The sequence below is a fragment of the Triplophysa dalaica genome, chromosome 5 (assembly GCF_015846415.1).
Source record: "Triplophysa dalaica isolate WHDGS20190420 chromosome 5, ASM1584641v1, whole genome shotgun sequence".
Taxonomy (NCBI): Eukaryota; Metazoa; Chordata; class Actinopteri; order Cypriniformes; family Nemacheilidae; genus Triplophysa; species Triplophysa dalaica.
Genome location: NC_079546.1, coordinates 19,192,730 through 19,214,064, shown reverse-complemented (window position 1 = coordinate 19,214,064; position 21,335 = coordinate 19,192,730). Strand labels below are relative to the sequence as shown.

The following is a 21,335-nucleotide window of genomic DNA, read 5'->3' as shown; positions in this document are numbered from 1 at the left end:
TTTGCTCCAGTTTACTGTGAGTTTTTGCCCCTTTGTTACTTTTCAGTCACATGATCTGCAGGCATTGGGCGTAGGCGCCGTGGCTTAGCTTGCAAAGCACCTGTCTCGTAAACAGGAGATCCTGGGTTTCAAATCCCAGCGGAGCCTAGTGCATTGGCGCTTCTTGTTGCACATCTTTTCGTATTTGAAAGAAGGGTTTTTGCTATTTTAAATGTTCCAGAAACACCCAAGAAGTGAACTTGCTCATCACATCCTGCTTACCTGCACAGTATTGCAGCACTGAAGTGATGGTGGATGTCAAGCAGTCCACAGAAAAATCGGACTTGTGTGGCAAGTTTCAGTTAAAAAACATTTTGTCAAGTTCACAAACTGTAATTGCACACACACACTCACTATAAAGAGAAGATTAAGGGAGAGAGATTTTTCATGCTTAGCCTTATTTTGACGATTGCCCAACAGTAATGGAGGATAACCATTTTCAAGAAACTACAAGAAAAGGGCAAGGAAACGATCCACCTCACATATCCACACTGGTTTATTAAAAATGCAAGTTACACAGCCAAAAAAACTTGTGGAATCTTAAATGACAACTTGATTGTCTCTGATCGTGAAATGTCCTGCATTACGTTGCTCTGGGTAAAAGCAATGCGCACACCATATGGGAGATTCTTGTCATTTGTGTCCAGGTGCCATAGCGAGGAGAGACAAGGGGCACTAAAGGCTTTTTGTGACTGAATATATGAACAGTATTCAACACGAAGACCTTTTTCTGCAAAGGTGAGCCTCGACAGGTAGCATAGGCAGGGCTAAGTCACACGAAGGAAGCTCCAAAAGCCTCTAATATGGAGAATAAGACCGTCATTACCTCTACCTCTCGAATACCAAGCGAGCGCTCTATCCTTTGAGCAAATTCCCATGCATTATCGGAAAAAGACGCGCATTTCTTTGGCTCAATGAAACGGGGCACACGGGGAAAATGGTTTTCCAAAGCGCCTTGAAATCACAATCGCTGCACACCACTCGGCACGTTGGTCTAGGGGCATGATTCTCGCTTTGGGTGCGAGAGGTCCGGGGTATAAATCCCGGACGAGCCCTGCTTTAAGCCTTCCTCGTATTGTCAGGACACTCAAGGTGGCACTATGGCAATCCAGATCATGAAAGCGGGAGACCCATGGCCGGTTAGCTCAGTTGGCTAGAGTGTGGTGCTAATAACGCAAAGGTCGCGGGTTCGATCCCCGTACTGGCCAAAGGCTTTTCTCTGGCATTCTGCTCCGTAATTCAGGGCTTCAGCGCCAGGGGTCGTCCGCGGACTACGATTCGCAAGTCAAGAAACCTAAAAACGGGGCCGAAATAGCTCAGTTGGGAGAGCGTTAGACTGAAGATCTAAAGGTCCCTGGTTCGATCCCGGGTTTCGGCATGTGTCCCTCTTTCCACTCTATTTATGTTGGAGCTCTTGCATTCACAAGATCGTGCACTCTTTTCTTCGGAATCTGGCATGTCAAAAACAGCTTCACATTGGGTTTCATGGTGTAATGGTTAGCACTCTGGACTCTGAATCCAGCGATCCGAGTTCAAATCTCGGTGAGACCTCTCATTGAAAGTCTACACCTTTTCGAGGGGGTCATGCCAGGGATTGTTACAGCCCCGCTCTTTGACCTTTGTACTAAAACGTTTAAGCTGTCAGGCAAACACAAGTGAATTTCATCTGTTTACGTGCAGGAAAAGTGTTGTACATGTGGAACGAGGAACCACATAGAAGGCGGAGGGTTTTTTTAATGATAACGTAAGACAATGGTAGGTTAACAACTAGGTTTCAGTAAACCTCAAGTTGAAGTAGCATTTGCTGCTTTCACACTGACAACAGGCCAACGGTACACAATGAGCCAAAGGTCAATACAACCAAGGCAAAGCGGAAAATAAATATAACAATTTGCCCATTTCTGAAACGTTAATGTGATTGCACACACACACGTACTATAAAGAGAAGATTAGGGGAGAGAGATTTTTCATGCTTGGCCTTATTTTGACGATTGCCCAACAGTAATGGAGGATAACCATTTTCAAGAAACTACAAGAAAAGGGCAAGGAAACGATCCACCTCACATATCCACACTGGTTTATTGAAAATGAAAGTTACACAGCAAAAAAAACTTGTGGAATCTTAAGTGACAACTTGATTGTCTCTGATCGTGAAATGTCCTGCATTACGTTGCTCTGGGTAAAAGCAATGCGCACACCATATGGGAGATTCTTGTCATTTGTGTCCAGGTGCCATAGCGAGGAGAGACAAGGGGCACTAACGGCTGTTTGTGACTGAATATATGAACAGTATTCAACACGAAGACCTTTTTCTGCAAAGGTGAGCATCGACAGGTAGCATAGGGAGGGCTAAGTCGCACGAAGGAAGCTCCAAAAGCCTCTAATATGGAGAATAAGACCGTCATTACCTCTACCTCTCGAATGCCAAGCGAGCGCTCTATCATTTGAGCAAATTCCAGTGCATTATCGGAAAAAGACGCGCATTGCTTTGGCTCAATGAAACGGGGCACACGGGGAATATGCTTTTACAAAGCGCCTTGAAATCACAATCGCTGCACACCACTCGGCACGTTGGTCTAGGGGCATGATTCTCGCTTTGGGTGCAAGAGGTCCCGGGTTCAAATCCCGGACGAGCCCTGCTTTAAGCGTTCCTCGTATTCTGAGGACACTCAAGGTGGCAGTATGTGGATCCAGATCATGAAAGCAGGAGACCCATGTCCGGTTAGCTCAGTTGCCTAGAGCGTGGTGCTAATAACGCCAAGGTCGCGGGTTCGATCCCCGTACTGGCCAAAGGCTTTTCTCTGGCATTCTGTTCCATAATTCAGGGCTTCAGCGCCAGGGGTCGTTCGCGGACTACGATTCGCAAGTCAAGAAAACTACAAACGTGGCCGAAATAGCTCTGTTGGGAGAGCGTTAGACTGAAGAGCTAAATGTCCCTGGTTCGATCCCGGGTTTCGGCATGCGTCCCTCTTTCCACTCTAGTTATAGTGGAGCTCTTGCATTCACAAGACCGTGCACTCTTTTCTTCGGAATCTGGCATGTCGAAAACAGCTTCACATTGGGTTTCATGGTGTAATGGTTAGCACTCTGGACTCTGAATCCAGCGATCCGAGTTCAAATCTCGGTGAGACCTCTCATTGAAAGTCTTTTCGAGGGGGTCATGCCAGGGATTGTTACAGCCCCGCTCTTTGACCTTTGTACTAAAACGTTTAAGCTGTCAGGCAAACACAAGTGAATTTCATCTGTTTACGTGCAGGAAAAGTGTTGTACATGTGGAACGAGGAACCACATAGAAGGCGGAGGGTCTTTCTAATGATAACGTAAGACAATGGTAGGTTAACAACTAGGTTTCAGTAAACCTCAAGTTAAAGTAGCATTTGCTGCTTTCACACTGACAACAGGCCAACGGTACACAATGAGCCAAAGGTCAATACAACCAAGGCAAAGCGGAAAATAAATATAACAATTTGCCCATTTCTGAAACGTTAATGTGATTGCACACACACACGTACCATAAAGAGAAGATTAGGGGAGAGAGATTTTTCATGCTTGGCCTTATTTTGACGATTGCCCAACAGTAATGGAGGATAACCATTTTCAAGAAACTACAAGAAAAGGGCAAGGAAACGATCCACCTCACATATCCACACTGGTTTATTGAAAATGCAAGTTACACAGCAAAAAAAACTTGTGGAATCTTAAGTGACAACTTGATTGTCTCTGATCGTGAAATGTCCTGCATTACGTTGCTCTGGGTAAAAGCAATGCGCACACCATATGGGAGATTCTTGTCATTTGTGTCCAGGTGCCATAGCGAGGAGAGACAAGGGGCACTAACGGCTGTTTGTGACTGAATATATGAACAGTATTCAACACGAAGACCTTTTTCTGCAAAGGTGAGCATCGACAGGTAGCATAGGGAGGGCTAAGTCGCACGAAGGAAGCTCCAAAAGCCTCTAATATGGAGAATAAGACCGTCATTACCTCTACCTCTCGAATGCCAAGCGAGCGCTCTATCATTTGTGCCTTGAAATCACAATCGCTGCACACCACTCGGCTCGTTGGTCTAGGGGCTTGATTCTCGCTTTGGGTGCGAGAGGTCCCGGGTTCAAATCGAATGCCAAACGAGCGCTCTATCATTTGAGCAAATTCCCGTGCATTATCGGAAAAAGACGCGCATTGCTTTGGCTCAATGAAACTGGGCACACGGGGAAAATGCTTTTCCGAAGCACCTTGAAATCACAATCGCTGCACACCACTCGGCTCGTTGGTCTAGGGTCATGATTCTCGCTTTGGGTGCGAGAGATCCCGGGTTCGAATCCCGGACGAGCCCTGCTTTAAGCGTTCCTCGTATTGTGAGGACACTCAAGGTGGCACTATGGCAATCCAGATCATGAAAGCAGGAGACCCATGGCCGGTTAGATCCCCGTACGGGCCAAAGGCTTTTCTCTGGCATTCTGTTCCATAATTCAGGGCTTTAGCGCCAGGGGTCGTCCGCGGACTACGATTTGCAAGTCAAGAAGTCTGCAAACGAGGCCGAAATAGCTCAGTTGGGAGAGTGTTAGACTGAAGATCTAAAGGTCCCTGGTTCGATCCCGGGTTTCGGCATGTGTCCCTCTTTCCACTCTATTTATGTTGGAGCTCTTGCATTCACAAGATCGTGCACTCTTTTCTTCGGAATCTGGCATGTCAAAAACAGCTTCACATTGGGTTTCATGGTGTAATGGTTAGCACTCTGGACTCTGAATCCAGCGATCCGAGTTCAAATCTCGGTGAGACCTCTCATTGAAAGTCTACACCTTTTCGAGGGGGTCATGACAGGGATTGTTACCGCCCCGCTCTTTGACCTTTGTACTAAAACGTTTAAGCTGTCAGGCAAACACATTGTTACAGCCCCGCTCTTTGTCCTTTGTACTATAACGTTTAAGGCTACCGGTTTTGATTTGCATACGCAATAATTTTTGTTTTTTCCAGACCCTGGTCCCAAACCTTTTTCATGACTTTCATGACTGCATAAGCTTTATTCATGTATGGATAATCCCATATTGGGTCTCCCCAGCCTTCATGTGACATACCCTTTGCCAATAACATACACTCATCAGAAAAGGACCCTTTCTTCGGATAGGGAATATACATATTCGGTTTTATTCCCTCCGACCATCCTGCGAGATTGCTAACATATGGATCTAGATAAAATCCTTGATTATTTCTGTACATAAATGCCACTTGCATTTCTCCCAGCATTGTTCTTGAAACAGAATTTCCCATCTTACACTTCAAACCAGGCGGTGATAAAACAGTACAGACAAAACAAAACAAAACAAAGAAAAACCCTTGTGTTCAATCGACCAACAGTTTCAACAATTCTGCATGTATTATATTGTGATCATAGGTGGATATTAAATTCACCGTCTTTTTCTGACAACAATATTTCAATACATGCCGTAACAGTGATATCAATAATATTTTCAATTTTAACTGTAAGAATGTTATCTTTTAGAATAAACATTAAATAGATTTTTTTTGTGAGTAACAAAGCCCCTAACTCAAAGCTAACACTTCGATCCCAAATTACAGTGTGATCAGGACTGCCTTATATTCACATTCGTGCGTTAATAATTATTTGACTAATTACTGTTGTCAGCCTCACTGTCACAACAATGGGAGAGTCAACTCCCACTAACATGAATTGAAACACCACAAGAATCCTACAGGGTAAGCGTTAGATTTCTGTAAGTCAAAATGAACTGTATAGAAAAACAATTAACCCTTTTATGTAGGTCTGTGACCAATCGTCAGTGCGCTTGTCAGGTCTTTGTTCTCTTTGTTCTAAGAGAGAAGAGTCGCTTCCCCTCTTTCTCAGACGAGCCCCCATCTGTAAGAATGTAAACTTCTTACGTCCCCTTGTCTAAACAATATTCATACGGTTGAAGAGTCTAGTCGACAGAACACACAGAGTTTCTGGATCCAGGAGACAAAGTTTGACACAGACACAAGCGCTTGTTCAATCAGAGTCAAATGTTTATTGTTTTAAGGACAAATATTTATAAGCTTGAAACAGGAGATGTCATATAAAACCACCAGAGTGGAAAATCACCAGACTATCTGTTTAGTCTTACTCCTGCTGAACAATCAGATATGATCACGTATTTAATATTACAATATCAAAACAATTGTCCCTAGGCATCATTAGGATCCTTGAGATGGAGAACAACAGATACTTATATCAACATAAGACAGCATAAGATACGATACAACTTTAAACGAGGTTACACAACAAGAAAGTAAGGCACATCTTATATGAATAGAAGCTAATACTAATAGGAATGAATACGAATTAATAAATATGATATATGAACTTTGTATTAAACACAGATGCAATATTTGTAGAGGACAGGACGAAATCCAGATTCTCATAGAAACCCACGAACCAAAAGTATAAGGTTGCTAGAAAAGATAAAACATACCAGTGTATTTGGCAGGTGACCTGAAAGTTGGCACAAAAGCACGGCCAAACACCTTTAAGCTGTTGGTGTTAACACAGTGGGCCATATCCCCGGAGTAAGTTAGGAGAGATGCTGTTTGCTGGTCACTGCTGCAGTCGCCCGATCTTGATTCCACCTGTTCAAGCCTTCCAGGAGGCAGAGCTGGATATTCAGTAGAGAAAAGACGCAGCTCAGCCGTGTATTACTCCTTTTGTAAAATGGCTACTAGATTGAGATTAACATTGTTTTATCGATTAAATATTCTTGTTGACTTGTTTCTAGACCAGTCAAAGCACCTCATTGTTACATTGTTACAAGTCAATTACTTGATTTTGGCTTAGCAGTAACAATGCTAATTTACTCACCATTGTGTGACTGTTGCAGCGTTCACTTCTGGGAGCTGGATGGTGGTCTCGATCATCACCTTTGCATTGGTGAGGATATTTTCACAATAGTGACCCCCGTCAGAGTTTTTTCTAACAATCTATGGTTGGAACTGTGTCCATAGCAACGTAAAATTACTTCTCAACATAAGGTCAACATTAAACATAAATCACACAAAAAAATATATGTTTTAAACTTAACAGGCTGCAGAAAGATAAACCTGTCGTCTTCATGACAAGCTTAACTAATTAGGGCCCGATCATGAAAAAGCAAGCCACCGGCTTGCTCTGCAGTGCATAGCCCTCTTTTTTCTGTGTTGATTATTATTATTATTATTATTCCTATCTCGCTTTGATTGCAATTTAGACAGCCTAAACATGCTCGAAAACTCACAATAAATTTTACGCACATCAGACCTTGCAAAACTTAGACACCTGGAATTGCCCAGACCTCTACGCAATACGTACATGCACCAAAATTGGTAGGCTCATGTAACACCCCGAATCATTAAGAAAAGTCTCTAAGGGCATATCTCTAGACCAAACAGGATGTCCGTTATTTTTTATTTCCTGTTGAATTTTGTAATTTGTTTCAATTTCAACACATCGTATTTGAACAAACTCCTCCGAGAGATTTAATCTGATCAACATCATATTTGTGTCATTTTCATCTTAAGGCCTCTGCAAAGCTAAATTGCAGAGATCCTGACTTTTCCTAAGGAAACGTGACCCTGGCGGCCTGCTAAAGTTAAGCCTTCGCCATGAACAGCAAGTTGTTGTTTCTCGGGCATAGAATGTCCAACAGGCCCCAGACTTCATATCCTGAGTATAATTCGCCTGCATTATTTTGATCAACTATCATTTACTTTTTGCTTTACATGGTAATATTCAGATAGAGTCATAGCGCAACCAGCTGGCAACAGGAAATGTCATTTTTTAAACTGTTTGTAACTACTCATAGAAACACAAACAGGTCAGCATCATATTTGGCCAGTTTAGACATCCATGTCAGTTGGACTTATGGTAATAGCGCCACCAGCTGCCAACAGGAAATATGGCAGGTATAAATAAATAACAAATCCTACTATAATTCACCTGCATTAATTTTATAACATATAATATACATTTTTATTTATATGGTAATATTCAGATAGAGTTTTAGAGCCACCTGCAGGAAAATGGAAATGGCATGTTTTAAACTGTTTTTAACTGCTCATAGAAACTCAAACAGGTCAGCGTCATATTAAGCCATTGTACATATCCATGTCAGTATTCAATTATAGTCATAGTGTCACCAGCTGGGAACAGGAAAGCTGGCAACCGGAAATATGGCACTAATATATAAATAACTTTAATAAATAAATAACAAATCCTGCTTTTAGCTACCTGCATTAATTTTATCATCTAGTATTTACTTTTTTCTTTATTCAGATAGAGTCGTAGCGCCACCAGCTGGCAACAGGAAAATGGCACTTATAAATATATTACAAATCCCACTATAATTCACATGCATTCATTTTATCACCTATCATCTACTTTTTTCTTTACATGGTATTATTCAGATAGAGTCATAGCGCCACCAGCTGGCAACAGGAAATATGGCACATATGTATAAATAACGATTCCTATAATAATTCGCCAGCATTAATTTTATCACCTACCATTTACTATTTTCCTTACGCAATCGGGTTGCGGTGCCACTTACTTGTCTATCGTCTCAATACCAAGAAAGAAATCTCTTTTACCGATGCACTAAACCCACAGGGAAGTCAATTTTTTTCAATGTCCACTGCACGTTCTTTTTATCTTTTCTTTTTCCAGGTGTCATACTTAACAAACTCCTCCTAGAGTCTTAATAAGGTGAACATCATATTTTGTTAGTCATTGACCTTGAATGTTCCTGTGTCGGTTTTACACACACATTTGTGTGTACGCATGCTTAGTGAATGAGACCATTATCCACTCTGCTCCAAACATAACATGTTTGATTAGAATCATCCACCCAAAGACGTTTTAAATATGTAAATAGTAACCTATTGTATTGCGTCACAAACTGACAGCGGGAAATCTGGTACGTGTAAATAAGGGACGTTGTCCCTAAAATGTAATTCCCTATTTGCACGTTGCCCACCGTTTGCTGTTCCTGAGGCCGACGGGTCGTGGTGGCACGAGGTTGCGGTGCAACTTGCGCGAGGGCCCACACATCGCTGCTTGCAGCTTTAATTTGACTTGAAACCTTACTAAATAAACAAAGCTGGAGGTGATATTTCAGCCAGTTTTAGTTATGCTATACAAAACATTTTAGACAATCAAGAACCTGTATTTGCTAAACTTAACATACCTTTTGGTGCTCTCCACACCTGGTGCCACAATCTTCTTAGTGGCCCTCAATCTTCCCTGTTTTAGGGTGGTTTGGTGACGTGGCGAGTAAATGGTCTTCCTCTTATCATACTCCCCTAATGCCTGCCATAGGGTGATGATCTTGATGCACTCTTCTCCAGTCAAGGCCAGGCGGTGTTCTCTAAGGCTAACCAAAAACTCTGTCAGGTCCTGCACGGCTCCATACCCCTCAATATTATCAGGTCCAACAGAGTCCTAAAATGAAAGATAATTTAGGATATTTTGATAGCAACAATGAATACAAATATTCACATGAAAGCACAGCCAACATAACCCAGATTTTGTTTGTACACATGTAAATGTACATTAAAAAAGTAACTGGGCCATTACATCATGTTAAGGGTTCTCTTCAGATGTTGGAAGATCAGTTTCTGTGGACAATTGTTCCACTGGGACGACATGAAAAGCGTAAATATGCGTCAATATGACAAATATACATTTAAAGTTAGTGTGACAACAAATACAGAAACCTATATGAATGTTTTGGTAAAACTCACAGCTATGTGCACCAAGATAGAGTGAAGGCTTTGATTGTGTGTGCAGTAATCTATAAACAGGAGATGTCATTTGTGATGGAGGGACCACAGCCAGTGATGATGTGGAGCAGGTGACAGGAGGTGTCACTGGGGATGGAGGGACACCAGACAGTGATGACATGGGGATGGTTGCCGGAGGGGTTGGAGATGATGCTACAGACGCAGATGCTTGTGAGGCAGCAGGTGTCTGTTCTGTGTGAAAGGTTGGGATGGTGATGTCCTGAAACTCCTCAAGTTCAGCATCACCTTCATCCACCTCTATACCAACCTCAGTTGTCTCTGACTCTTCAATGGCCAACTTGTAGTCCTGCAGAACTTTACCAGATTTGCTGGTAAAGATATTCCATTCCATAAGCTCACCTTTAAAATGTGCATTTATAAACATTGACAATTAGATAATAGACCAGAATAGTATGTTATAACTCAGTGGTTAAATGGTATGTGTACACTTCAATGAAATTGTCACCAAAAAGAACAAATAGTTATCTACCAGTGTACTTTCTTGGCCCAACATAAGGGATGATTTTCTTTGCCATAACCTCCTCTGCAAGAGTATTGACAGCATGACGGAGAAGATGATTGTAGGAATGTGGCTCCTGCTCAGTTGCTGCTGCCAGAGCCCGGTCCTCATTCCACCTTGCAAGTCCATCCAAAAGATATGCCTGGAAGAAGGTGTCACTTGCCACCTACCTGTACATTCAAGAAAGGAAAAAGAGACCACACAAATATGTCATAAATACACAAATAGTTGTTCTTGCCATGCTCATAATTCTAAAATATTAAAAATACAATTAAAGTTCTCACCTAAAAGTTCCATTAAAGTGTTAAAGTTCTTTCTTTGTTTTGCTGAACACACAGGAAGATATTTGGTAGAATGTCAGATCTCGCCTCCCCATTATTTTTCCTACTGTGGGAGTCAATAGGGTGCGAGATCTGTTTTTTCTTCTTCCTTTGTGTTCAGCAAAACAAGGAAATGTTTACAGGTTTGGAACAATCTAGGGGTTAGTAAAGGATGACAGAATTTTCATTTTTGCGTATTTCTCAAAATAAGTCAAATCTTATTTTAATAATTTAGTGAAATTGCTTTTTTACCTGGGATGAATCTGTTAAGGAGCGGGTGAATTGACTCCAGCGAAGTGGAACCTCAGGCACAGCAGAAAGTTGGCAGACTGTGCCCTGCCTTTACTAGAGTGCCCATCTGCATATGGAGCGGAACACCTAGAGGATCCTGGGTAAATGCCACATGCTTCCGCTCGGACTTGAAGATCTCTCTCATCCGGCCGGAGATTATTAGTGGTACTCCCAGAGTGTCACAACCAGCATCGCCATCAAAGGCATGAATATGGCTCTCAATCATCGTCAGGGTCTCCTTGGTCCCACGAGTGGCTAGCTCGTTATGGTTGATACAGCGCAACACACCAGCCTCGGATGTTGGTTTAGAACTCAGCACACTTCGCCTTCTTCAGGGCGGTCAAGTCGTCCTGGTCCCACATGAAAATACAGTGGCTGAGGCGACTCATAAATGTGGCATACTACTGCTGAGAATCGGTGGTGCAACCCACAGAAAACCTTTCCATGAAGTGCCATACATCTAATCGGATGGTCATTTGCTCCCACTATTCAAACATCCTCCTCAGAAGAGTGTTGCCACAGCAGGCTCGGTCGACATACAGTACCTCGGGACGAGCCACCCTGTATCGCTTGATGAGGCCTTCAATCATTGGCCCGAGACCAAAACCTTCACTGGCTGTGATCACCTGTCCATGCGCATTGCCAACATCGGGTGCCCAGGTAGCGGTGCCATAGCTGTGTCCTGCTAGTTTTCTGGACACTTTTTTAGTGGAATCCATTTTTAAGGTTCGACCATATTGTGATGTGATTGTGGCCTTGATCTCATACAGCCGTTGCAGGATATCCTGGGCATACACCTGCATCAGCCACCGGTGCTTAGGGAGAGAAGGCATTAAAGGAACAGGTTCAAATGTCACAGGCAGGATCAGGCTCGACTTGACAGCACTGGCAATACCCTTGCAACCTGTCAGATACTGGACTGTCTTTTGTAACCAGACAAAAGACAGTCCATCAGCATGACGCTCCTGCAGCTTGCGCTGGATCTGGCTGCTGCTATTTCCCAGCCCTCACTGATGCATCAAACTAACTACCTCAAAGTCACATGCAAGTTTTGATGTAGGCATGCAAGGGAACTGCACCCTGTGGCCAATGTCGAGCTGGGAGACGATACCACGGCTCCAGCTGATGACCTACCTCTTACATCTTCGGCACCCCAGGTACACAGATGCCACAAAGTACATCTTACCCATGGCCACCACCTGCCTGATCTTTTGATGCAAGCCTGCTGAGGTCAAAAGGTCTTTCTGACAGTCTGGTTGTGGACAGGTAAGCTTCACTTGCCACAGTTTTCGTGGCATCCAGAGCAGGAGGGGATGGCCCAAGAAATTCTCCAAGGAAGGAGAACTGCTTGTCTTCAGTGGCACCAGTGGAGGATACCACCAAAGTTTGTCCTCTCAAGATCATCTCTGGATGCCCCTGTGCTGTCTATGAACAGAGCCTTGGATATCCACCTCTGGTCCACTACAGGCAGGGTATGTAACCATCCCGCTGGAGGACAAACTTTTCGTGCTGCAAAAAATTGAAAAACAGAAATAAACACAGGAATAAACAAATGCTAATTTACATTGTTTCACTTTACTTTATTATCCCTGGAAAGGATTTTTTTTTTGTTATATGTTTTAAATAAGATTAAACGTGTGCCTCCTCAATCTCAGTTGCCTTTGCCAGCAGTGTGCTGTCATCTATCTCAGTGGGTCGGGTGACGGTGGCTGAGGGACCTGTCAGGGTACCCCCAGGATCCTCCAAATGAAATTCAAGACTTTTTAAGACCTTTTTAATACCATTTTAAATGAAATTCAATGCCAACTCCGTACCCATTCTGAAAGAAGTATGAGGGGAAAATGTCAAATCTGTATAAATTTTGAACCCTAGAAAATAATTATGTACAAGTAGGCTACTTGAATTAAATAAAACATTTTATTTAAATTATCAGTTATATTTAATACCAACAGCGTAGCACATTTGATTTGTAATAAACAAATAGATTTGAACTTGGTGTTGAACACTACAGCCTTCGCAGCTCTGCTGCCTTGGCTGCAATTTTTTCGCCCAGGCTCTCAAGTTCTGTCAACTACTGCCTGTAGCTTCTTCTCAACGTGTTTGACTTGGCAATTAGCTCTGCCATTTTGCTGCCTTGTTTGCCCTCAGCCTCCTCTGCCATCTTGTCTGCCTCCCTCCTCAGATGCTCCGCAACTTCCTGGATGGTCTGTCTTGTCTTTTTTAGCTGCTCCAACTCCTCTTCAATCATTATTCTTCTTTGACTGTGTGCTTGAGATTCTTTTTTCTTTCGTTCACTTTCAAGGTGCATCCTGTACCTCACCCTTGCTGATGTGACTGAAGACAGGAGCTCTGGTGTGAGGGGCACCTTGGTAACACCCCCATGCATGGACAGGTAATCTCACACGACTCTTTGTGCAATGACAGTGTCCTCTTGGATATAAGAAGTTTCTACTTGTTTATTGATAGAGAAGCCCCTCTCCACCGTAGCCTGCCCATGGGAGAGGAGCAGAAGGTTTTTGATGAAAGCCCAGAGCTTTGGGTAGGGCTGACTTATATAAGGATGGAGAAACACATCCAGCCTCTTCTCGAGGGGCTTGAAAGACAGGAACTTCTCATTCCTCACCTCCAGGGACAACAATTATGAAAATTGCTGAATGATCAGATCACCTAAAGAAAGAGTGAAAGAAATAGCACTTACATCAAATGTACACATGTTTCTTTTGTAAATTGTATGCCTCACGTCAAGACTTAATCTTATGTACCTGTAGCAACCCCATCTTACTGCTTGTCTTGAAGAAACCTTTTGACTAGACACTTCATCTGGCCCTGACACAATTCTAGATTTGAATACATCACAGCTGGGTTAAGACAAGTCATTTGCCTTACAGTTGGGAATTTCAAAGGGCTCTTCTCTTGAATCTTCTTCACAACTTTGGACAGACCCTCCATGCATTCCTTTCTGAACTGGAGGACAGAAAGCTCCTCAGTGGATCTACTCTGCTGCTGACGTTCCTAAGGATGAATGGGGACTAAATTAAGTAAATTGCTTCCTCTCCCTCCTCTTTCCTTCTATCCAGTGAGGGGCTGAGCAGACGGGTCTAACAACAGGGACACCAGGAGCAGTCTGGTCACACATTATGTATTTCCTAAATACCTTTATTGCAGCTTCAGCTCCAATGCCAATATCAACAGCTCTTAGATGAACTCTGGACTGTATGTCACTAACATCAAGCCGGACCAAATGCTGAGGTGTGGCATCATTGAGAAGTTCTTGTTTAATGAATCACCTCAGCAAACTCTATGAAAAGACATAAATATACATATTTGAGAATACAAAATATTTTAAAATACAAAATAAGGACTCTGACTTTACAATGTTTCTTTTCTTCAGTATTATTAAATGAGCCTAATTTATCTGACTATTCAAAATATTTGCATTTTCAATTCATTCAGTCTTAGCTGTAGTCTTAGCGTAACTGTGAACGAGAGGAGATTTTAAAATCACTATGACAATAAAATGAGAAGATTACCTCACCTTCAGCAGTTCAGCCAAGTCATTACCAATGAAAGGCAGCACAGGATCATCAGTCTGGTATCTGGTGAGGAAAGGTGTTACACTTCGACACACTGCCATGAAAAAGTGAAGCTTTGCCAGAATGAGAGGCTCTTTGGTTGCCGCCGCAATGGTATCATAGGAGGACGTCGCAGGGTTAGGAAGCTTTTTGGTGCTAACAGCCTCAACATACTTGATCATGTCTGGCCAGATGAGGGGGCCATCTCCGCCACAGGGAGGTTCTCGACCCAGCGATGACCACAAAAAGGCAAAGCGAAGATTTTGGACTTTGTGAGATTACAGAAATCCTCCCTTCTTGCTGGCACATTGTGAAAAATTGTATGCAGAGCTCTTAGGAACTTCTCCATTTGCCAGTCGGTGAATCCACATTTGACAGAATTATGGAGAGTATGCAGGCCACAACTCCCCACCACTGCCAGCTGAGCACCCCCAAAATGCTCTGCATGCTCCTGCTGCAACATTTCCAAAAAACGCCAATTAACACTGGGTCCAGCCATAGACACAGAGACCATCTTCCTCAAGTCAAGGTCACATACACACTCTTAAAAGACATGAAATGCAAATTTTAAACAAAGACATTATACAGCCTACATAATATCTAGCATGATGGAGGTTGGGGCATCAAGGTTAAAGGGTTCTGTCTGAGTGGTGAGATACAGGTTCAGACATGCAAACTCACAACTTGTGAAAATGGTGACATGTTAACAAAGTAATTTATTTGGGGAATTATCCCCCATGAGACAATTTTTATGATTTAAACATGTAAATGAAGCATTCTGGTGCATTCTGAAAAGAAAACATTTTGCTTCAAGACATTTCCTTCAAGTAAAAAAATAAACAATAAAACCAATAATTAAAACAATTTGATATCATATTAATTAAGTTGGGGCCTATCAAGTACAGTACATAAGAAGAAAAAGATATCTCACTGTAAAGTAAACCATAAGGAACCCCATATGGTAAATCATTTTAATATTAAAGGTTAAAAATTATTTATTTGTAAGCTACTTTCATTTAAATCACACATAAGGAAGTTTTTATAATAATGTTACAATACATTTTTAATGACATAATATGTTTCTACTTTTTAAATAATGTCTGTCATAAATAAATCAAATTTATTTTGAAGCAATATTCTCATCAGACTTTACATACTTAAATCTGCATAATTGTGATTTTCCTGTCAAATTCTTACATTTGATCAAATTCAGTATTAATGATAAGGCTGCCGTTATCAATCAAATTAAGTAATTTACACTGCAAAAATGCAACTGTAATAAATAATTTTGATGAGATTGATGTTTAAACAAATAATATAAAAAAACAATGATGCCTTTACACAATAAAGTAATAGCTGGCAGCAAGTGACCGTCTTAATAAATGAATCATTGAGTCATTCATTAAAACGATTTGTTCAAAATGCTGAATCATTCAATAACAGAACACAGCACTTTAGTGTTGCTTTTCTTTTGTAACTATTTTCGTCGTTGAAATAGAACAAAACGATATTGTGTCTAAATTGTAAAAGACTACATGTTAGCTAGGCTACTTGTTTATTAAACTATACATTTAATGTAACATTTGCAATCGTGATATTATAGAACAGCTCACTTGGTCGTGTTATGTTACTTTACTATATCATATATTATTTATAAATAAAAAAAACTCTGAATTAAAACTTACTTTGAAATGTTTGAGCAAGTCCACCGCCGTTGCATGACCCATTAACTGCAAGCCGAAGTATCGTGACTGGACGTGGTCTTCCACCCAGTAGCGAATATGAAGGTCCGACTGCTTACTTTTCGTCACCTTATTGAGAGTCTCCTTAAACATGATCACAAACCCGTTGGACATATTGACATGGTCAGTCAGTTCTTTCGTTATAAAGGGAGCTAATCCGAATTGAGTAATATATGCCGTTTTGTTGCTTCCACACTAGAATGTAGCTGCAACCTCGGAGTCAGGAAACATGATTTTAAAAATCTCTGTAACGTTTTCATTTGAAGTGTAAGAGTGGTGCTCAGAGACTGTTTTAAGGACCCACATCACCTCTGCCCGCAGAGTTGGTGTCGAGCCACAGTACGATAGAATGTTCCTTGCCTGTGGTGGCATTTCTATTGTAGAAATGTCTTCATTATTGATAGTCAGAGCTGTTTCAGTAACCGAAGTGATCTGTGGTGCACAGCTGAACGGGCCAATAGATGGTTGGCGCTGGCGAGCAGTGCTACACGCGGTGTGTTTGGCACCCTTCATATGGGAGTCCAGGGCCGTAACACCCATTGTCGCTAGCTTAAAAGGTTTCCTGCACCAACAGCAATAGGCCTCGCGTTCATTTCCTGGCACAAGCTTGACCCAAACGTAATTCGGATTCCTTGTCCACAGCGGATTAAACCGACACTTTCCCATTTTAGCCGACAAACTAGGCTAGCTACTATCTTGTTCTGTAATTTACCTCACTTGCCTAGTAACCATAGTAACGGGTGAGCGAGCTTTCGCGCTTACTGCTATGACGTGAATTTTTAATTAGCCCACACTAGTAACAGTTCATTTTGTTACGGTATGAACTTAATCCTAGGAAAAGTAAAAAAAAAAAAATTAAAAAAAATAAGACCTTTATAACGAAATTACGTAATGTAACTTTTATGTAACTTTTTATACCAACTTCAAGGCTATTAAGGCCTTAATTTTAGATTATCAAATTTAAGACTTTTTCAATGCTTTTAAGACCCCGCGGGTACCCTGCCTGTGGCTGACTCAATGGACACAGTCGGGCGGGTGACGGTGGCTGAGGGACCTGTGGCTGCCTCAATGGACACAGTTAGGCGGGTGACGGTGGCTGAGGGACCTGTGGCTGCCCCATAGACACAGTCGGGTGGGTGACGTTGGCTGAGGGACCTGTGGCTGCCTCAATGGAGACAGTCGGGCGGGTATGGGTGGCTGAGGGCCGCGCACATGCCTGGGTCAAAGCTACAAAACACAGCACAGACAAACATAACAACTGAACAGGAATAAATACTAAACAAATCAAAAATGTGTTATACAAATAAATGTTTGCCAACAATGTGTGGCATTAAAGGGTGAAACTAGCCTTTCTACTGTTGTGCAAGGTTTCTCTGGTTAGGCAACTTCCCAACCAAGAGGGAGCATAGAGAGGCGGTGGAAGTATGAGGGGTGGTAGTGTGCTGGGTGGGGGAAGCATGCAGGGTAGGGGCAGCGTGCTGGGTGTGGGCGGTGAACTGTGTGGGGCCAGCGTGCTGGGTGGTAGCAGCATGCTGGGGAGCTTTCCCAGCATATTGCTCTTCCTTCATGGCAATGGCAATTCTGCCCGAAGGAAAGAGCTCAATATACTCCCTGAAACTCCCCTTGTTGTGGGAATGTTCTTGGGTGTCTTTGCTGCCTCCTGTGGGGTCCCTCTTCATATCTGCCACCAGGTAAGCAGCATACCCCAGGTCATTTTTAGCCACCCACCTGAATGTTTGCCCAAAACTGGATTTCAAAGAAACCCAGCAGGCGCTTTCTAATAGATAAATCCCCATGGTGCTGATGTAGGCTTTTCTTGGCCTGGTCAGGTCTGCCTCTAGGGACAGGGGCCTTGTGAGCGGCTTTCCTTTGCTGGCTTCCTTCACCTTTGTCACTTCCACTAAATCTGTCAGATTCAAGCTGCCATCAGCCCGTCTCCTGAAGCGAGATTCCATCTAAATAAATAAAAAATCAAGATATAAAAACTAGAGGGGCAGACAATCACATTTTGAGGATTTATTTTTGTGTGTACTTATGCCTTTTTCCATGTATAACAGTCTTTGGCTGGTCTTAAAATTTTAACTGTATAGATTTTATTTCTATTTCTTACAACTTAATAATTGTGTTTTTTAATAATAATTGTTCACTTGTCATCCAGAAGAGCTGCTAAACTGTATTTCATTGTTCCTAAACAGTGACAATAAATATCTATTCTATTCTATTTGGGAACACATGAGTTAATGCAGCCGTTTATATTACAGTATTACCATGGGCAATTCGACGCAAAGATCAACCTTACCATGAAAAACATTTTTTTTACAAAGAGTTTCCACTACATTTATAGCTCAGATGGAAATATTTGGTAGTTTCAATACCCGTGTGATGTCTCTCTAAAAGATTTCAAAGCATTTGCGATTTTACATTTACATTTAGAAGACGGTTTTATCCAAACCGATTTACGAATGAGCTAAACAATGGAAGCAATTGGAACAACACAAGCAAAACAAAAAAGCATAACTGCAATAGAACTGGTCTCATATAACTTAGCCCATCACAGTATGTATGCAAACCTAAAAAGTAGAAAGTGAAAGAGGTCAGAACTGATCGGTTAGGTTTTGACAGAAGAGATGTGTTTTATGTTTAAATATTTGTCACATCCATAACGGTACTGTAGCACCTCTAACCTGAATTAGAATGGTTGCTATATATCTAGTACCTAGGCTCTGAGCAGTAATTGACAAGACTCACAAGAAGACTTAATTTTTTAAACAGAACAGCTGGCAGGTTTATTACACAATCACTGTGCAACACACTATTCACAGAATGATTTTGTCTCACATTAGAAAATACCCCAAAATAAAATAGAGCTCTTTCTTTTAGGAAAACAATAGGAAAACAAAATAAATTGTCCTCTGAAAAATAGAAAGTCAATCTACCCGGGTAGTAAACCGAAACACATTCAAGTTTCCTTATCTGGAATCCATGGAATCCAAAGTCTGGATACAAATCAGTTCAGTCACTCCGCAGAAGATAATCCGACACAGCTGGCCACACTGCGTCCAAACGTTCCTTCTGTAGAATATCACTCACTGGGACAGGCTCGCCATCGAAGTCGGTATGGTTTGGAACCAAACTAAATCCAGGATAAAAACCAATCTGTACATAGCAGTACAGAATAGAAAAAAAACAATTATAATTCTTTCTATCTCCTTTTTATATATGTGGTACCTCATTTACTTTTCTTTTCTCAATAAACTAGTTACACATTTAGAACCATTAGCTATGATTATAAGAGAACTGTTCAAATCATACAACGACCATGCTCCATACAAATCTGTCTGACTAGAGACCATAGTTCACATTGCAAACCTAAGACATGGTACAAAATTTAAACAATATCATTTATTTTCCTAAATAAATGTTCCTTAAAGGATTAATGCATTCTTCAATCATAACATATAATGAACTGTATGCTATTAAACTAGTAAACAACATGAAATGAATGCATTATTTCCCCATTAGTCATTTTACATCAGTGAAACACATTTAGAACACAGTATTTAGCTCAATGTTCAGTTTAGCAAAACACAAAATTCACACACTATGAGCTAAGTGCAATTAAACATATTACAATACTCTCATGTCACTCCCATTGGTTTTATTATAATAGCATGAAACCTAATACTGTTTACTGATAGCATCACCTCGTGTTAGCTAGCAATATGGTAAGCTAATGAGCACATCGAGACAAAAGAAACTCACCGGAGGTTTCAGCAGAAATCACGGTGGAAAACAACATAAAACATCTCTCACAATGCAGTCCTCGGGTTACTAGTAAAATATTATTTTATCAACACTTGATTAGCAAGTTTAACAACTCCTGATTAGAATTGTCTCGATATCGTACTGTTTTCAATCTATTTTCGCCAGGTGAACTAGAGCTTTTCCTGATGTAACTTGATACAGCGGAAAATTCCCAATGACGGACATAAAAAACAGTGTCTGCACGCCCTCTAATGGCACCATGTAATTCAACACCCAACTAATTAACCCTTTAGTGACAGCATATACTATATGGGTTACAGTACATATTCCTCATAAGTGGACACATGAAAATGAACTATTTTGTGTTCTAAGCGTATTCGCATCTATATTTGTTCGGTATTTTGGCTTCTGGTTTGTGCATTTTAATTCACTGAAATCTTCAAAGTATGTCGAGCTACAGGTTGTTTATTCCATTTTCCATTTTCTACCGCTTATCTGAACTACCTCAGGTCACGGGGAGCCTGCGCCTATCTCAGGAGTCATCGGGCATCAAGGCAGGATACACGCACGCGAACGTGCTAACCACTAAGCCACCGTGCCCCCCCCAGGTTGTTTATAAAATACAAAAATATGTAAATGCCACTTTATTTCTGTTGATCAAAAAAGAGTGCTTACTTTGCAAATGTTGGTCTGAAGTTAATGAAAACTTGTCATCTTCAGTCGCCTTCGTCATCCTCAAGTCTCAATGGGCTCTTGATGTTAATTGGTCAATTCTTGGTTGTTACTTGGGGAATCATGGTTGCGATGCGAGTGCTGATTATTCGTTGGATTCGATTCTTGGTTGCGGCTCGGAAAGTGATTGGCTGTCATTACCAAGAATAAACACGATCTACATGTGAAATGGAGAGCTAGCCGAGCTGACACACGCATGTCCCTTGTCTGTCAGTGCTTCCAAGCGGTCAGGCGGAGGTTGTACGGTGCCATCAATGTTAAGGGGGTATGGGATAAGAACGTACACGAGAACCAACAATAGCCTGGATGGTTCAGTTGGTAGGGCATCAAACTTTTAATCTGAGGGTCGAGGGTTCAGTTTGAAGAAAATGCTTCCCGCTCAGTTTGGACCTGTTTTGGTGGCAAACCCCTTCCATCGGGTGACCGAATTTCGATTAGTGAACAACGCACTGCAATTTGTTCAAAAAGAGCCACGCCAAGCACTTCCTCAGCTGTTCTTTAGAATGTTTAAACCCAGTTCATCCAATAGGCGCACATTGTTTTATTTTAA

The 21,335-nt window shown here is 41.7% G+C and overlaps 1 long non-coding RNA gene and 9 other non-coding genes across 10 annotated transcripts; 9 read left to right on the top strand and 1 right to left on the bottom strand.

Moving 5' to 3' along the window:
- The first annotated feature begins 1,173 nt into the window (after positions 1 to 1,173).
- trnai-aau (transfer RNA isoleucine (anticodon AAU)) lies at positions 1,174 to 1,247 on the top strand. Its single transcript has one exon. It is a non-coding gene; the product is annotated as a tRNA-Ile (tRNA).
- A 97-nt stretch (positions 1,248 to 1,344) lies between these two features.
- On the top strand, positions 1,345 to 1,417 carry trnaf-gaa (transfer RNA phenylalanine (anticodon GAA)). Its single transcript has one exon. It is a non-coding gene; the product is annotated as a tRNA-Phe (tRNA).
- A 101-nt stretch (positions 1,418 to 1,518) lies between these two features.
- Positions 1,519 to 1,590, top strand: trnaq-cug (transfer RNA glutamine (anticodon CUG)). The gene has a single exon. It is a non-coding gene; the product is annotated as a tRNA-Gln (tRNA).
- A 1,165-nt stretch (positions 1,591 to 2,755) lies between these two features.
- trnai-aau (transfer RNA isoleucine (anticodon AAU)) lies at positions 2,756 to 2,829 on the top strand. The gene has a single exon. It is a non-coding gene; the product is annotated as a tRNA-Ile (tRNA).
- Positions 2,830 to 2,926: 97 nt separating this feature from the next.
- On the top strand, positions 2,927 to 2,999 carry trnaf-gaa (transfer RNA phenylalanine (anticodon GAA)). Its single transcript has one exon. It is a non-coding gene; the product is annotated as a tRNA-Phe (tRNA).
- Positions 3,000 to 3,100: 101 nt separating this feature from the next.
- Positions 3,101 to 3,172, top strand: trnaq-cug (transfer RNA glutamine (anticodon CUG)). The gene has a single exon. It is a non-coding gene; the product is annotated as a tRNA-Gln (tRNA).
- A 1,128-nt stretch (positions 3,173 to 4,300) lies between these two features.
- On the top strand, positions 4,301 to 4,372 carry trnap-ugg (transfer RNA proline (anticodon UGG)). The gene has a single exon. It is a non-coding gene; the product is annotated as a tRNA-Pro (tRNA).
- Positions 4,373 to 4,574: 202 nt separating this feature from the next.
- trnaf-gaa (transfer RNA phenylalanine (anticodon GAA)) lies at positions 4,575 to 4,647 on the top strand. Its single transcript has one exon. It is a non-coding gene; the product is annotated as a tRNA-Phe (tRNA).
- A 101-nt stretch (positions 4,648 to 4,748) lies between these two features.
- trnaq-cug (transfer RNA glutamine (anticodon CUG)) lies at positions 4,749 to 4,820 on the top strand. Its single transcript has one exon. It is a non-coding gene; the product is annotated as a tRNA-Gln (tRNA).
- A 1,218-nt stretch (positions 4,821 to 6,038) lies between these two features.
- LOC130420537 (uncharacterized) lies at positions 6,039 to 9,031 on the bottom strand. The gene is made up of 2 exons (XR_008906657.1): positions 6,890 to 9,031; positions 6,039 to 6,686 (listed from the first exon to the last, which is right to left on the bottom strand). It is a non-coding gene; the product is annotated as an uncharacterized LOC130420537 (long non-coding RNA).
- Between the last annotated feature and the right edge of the window lie 12,304 nt (positions 9,032 to 21,335).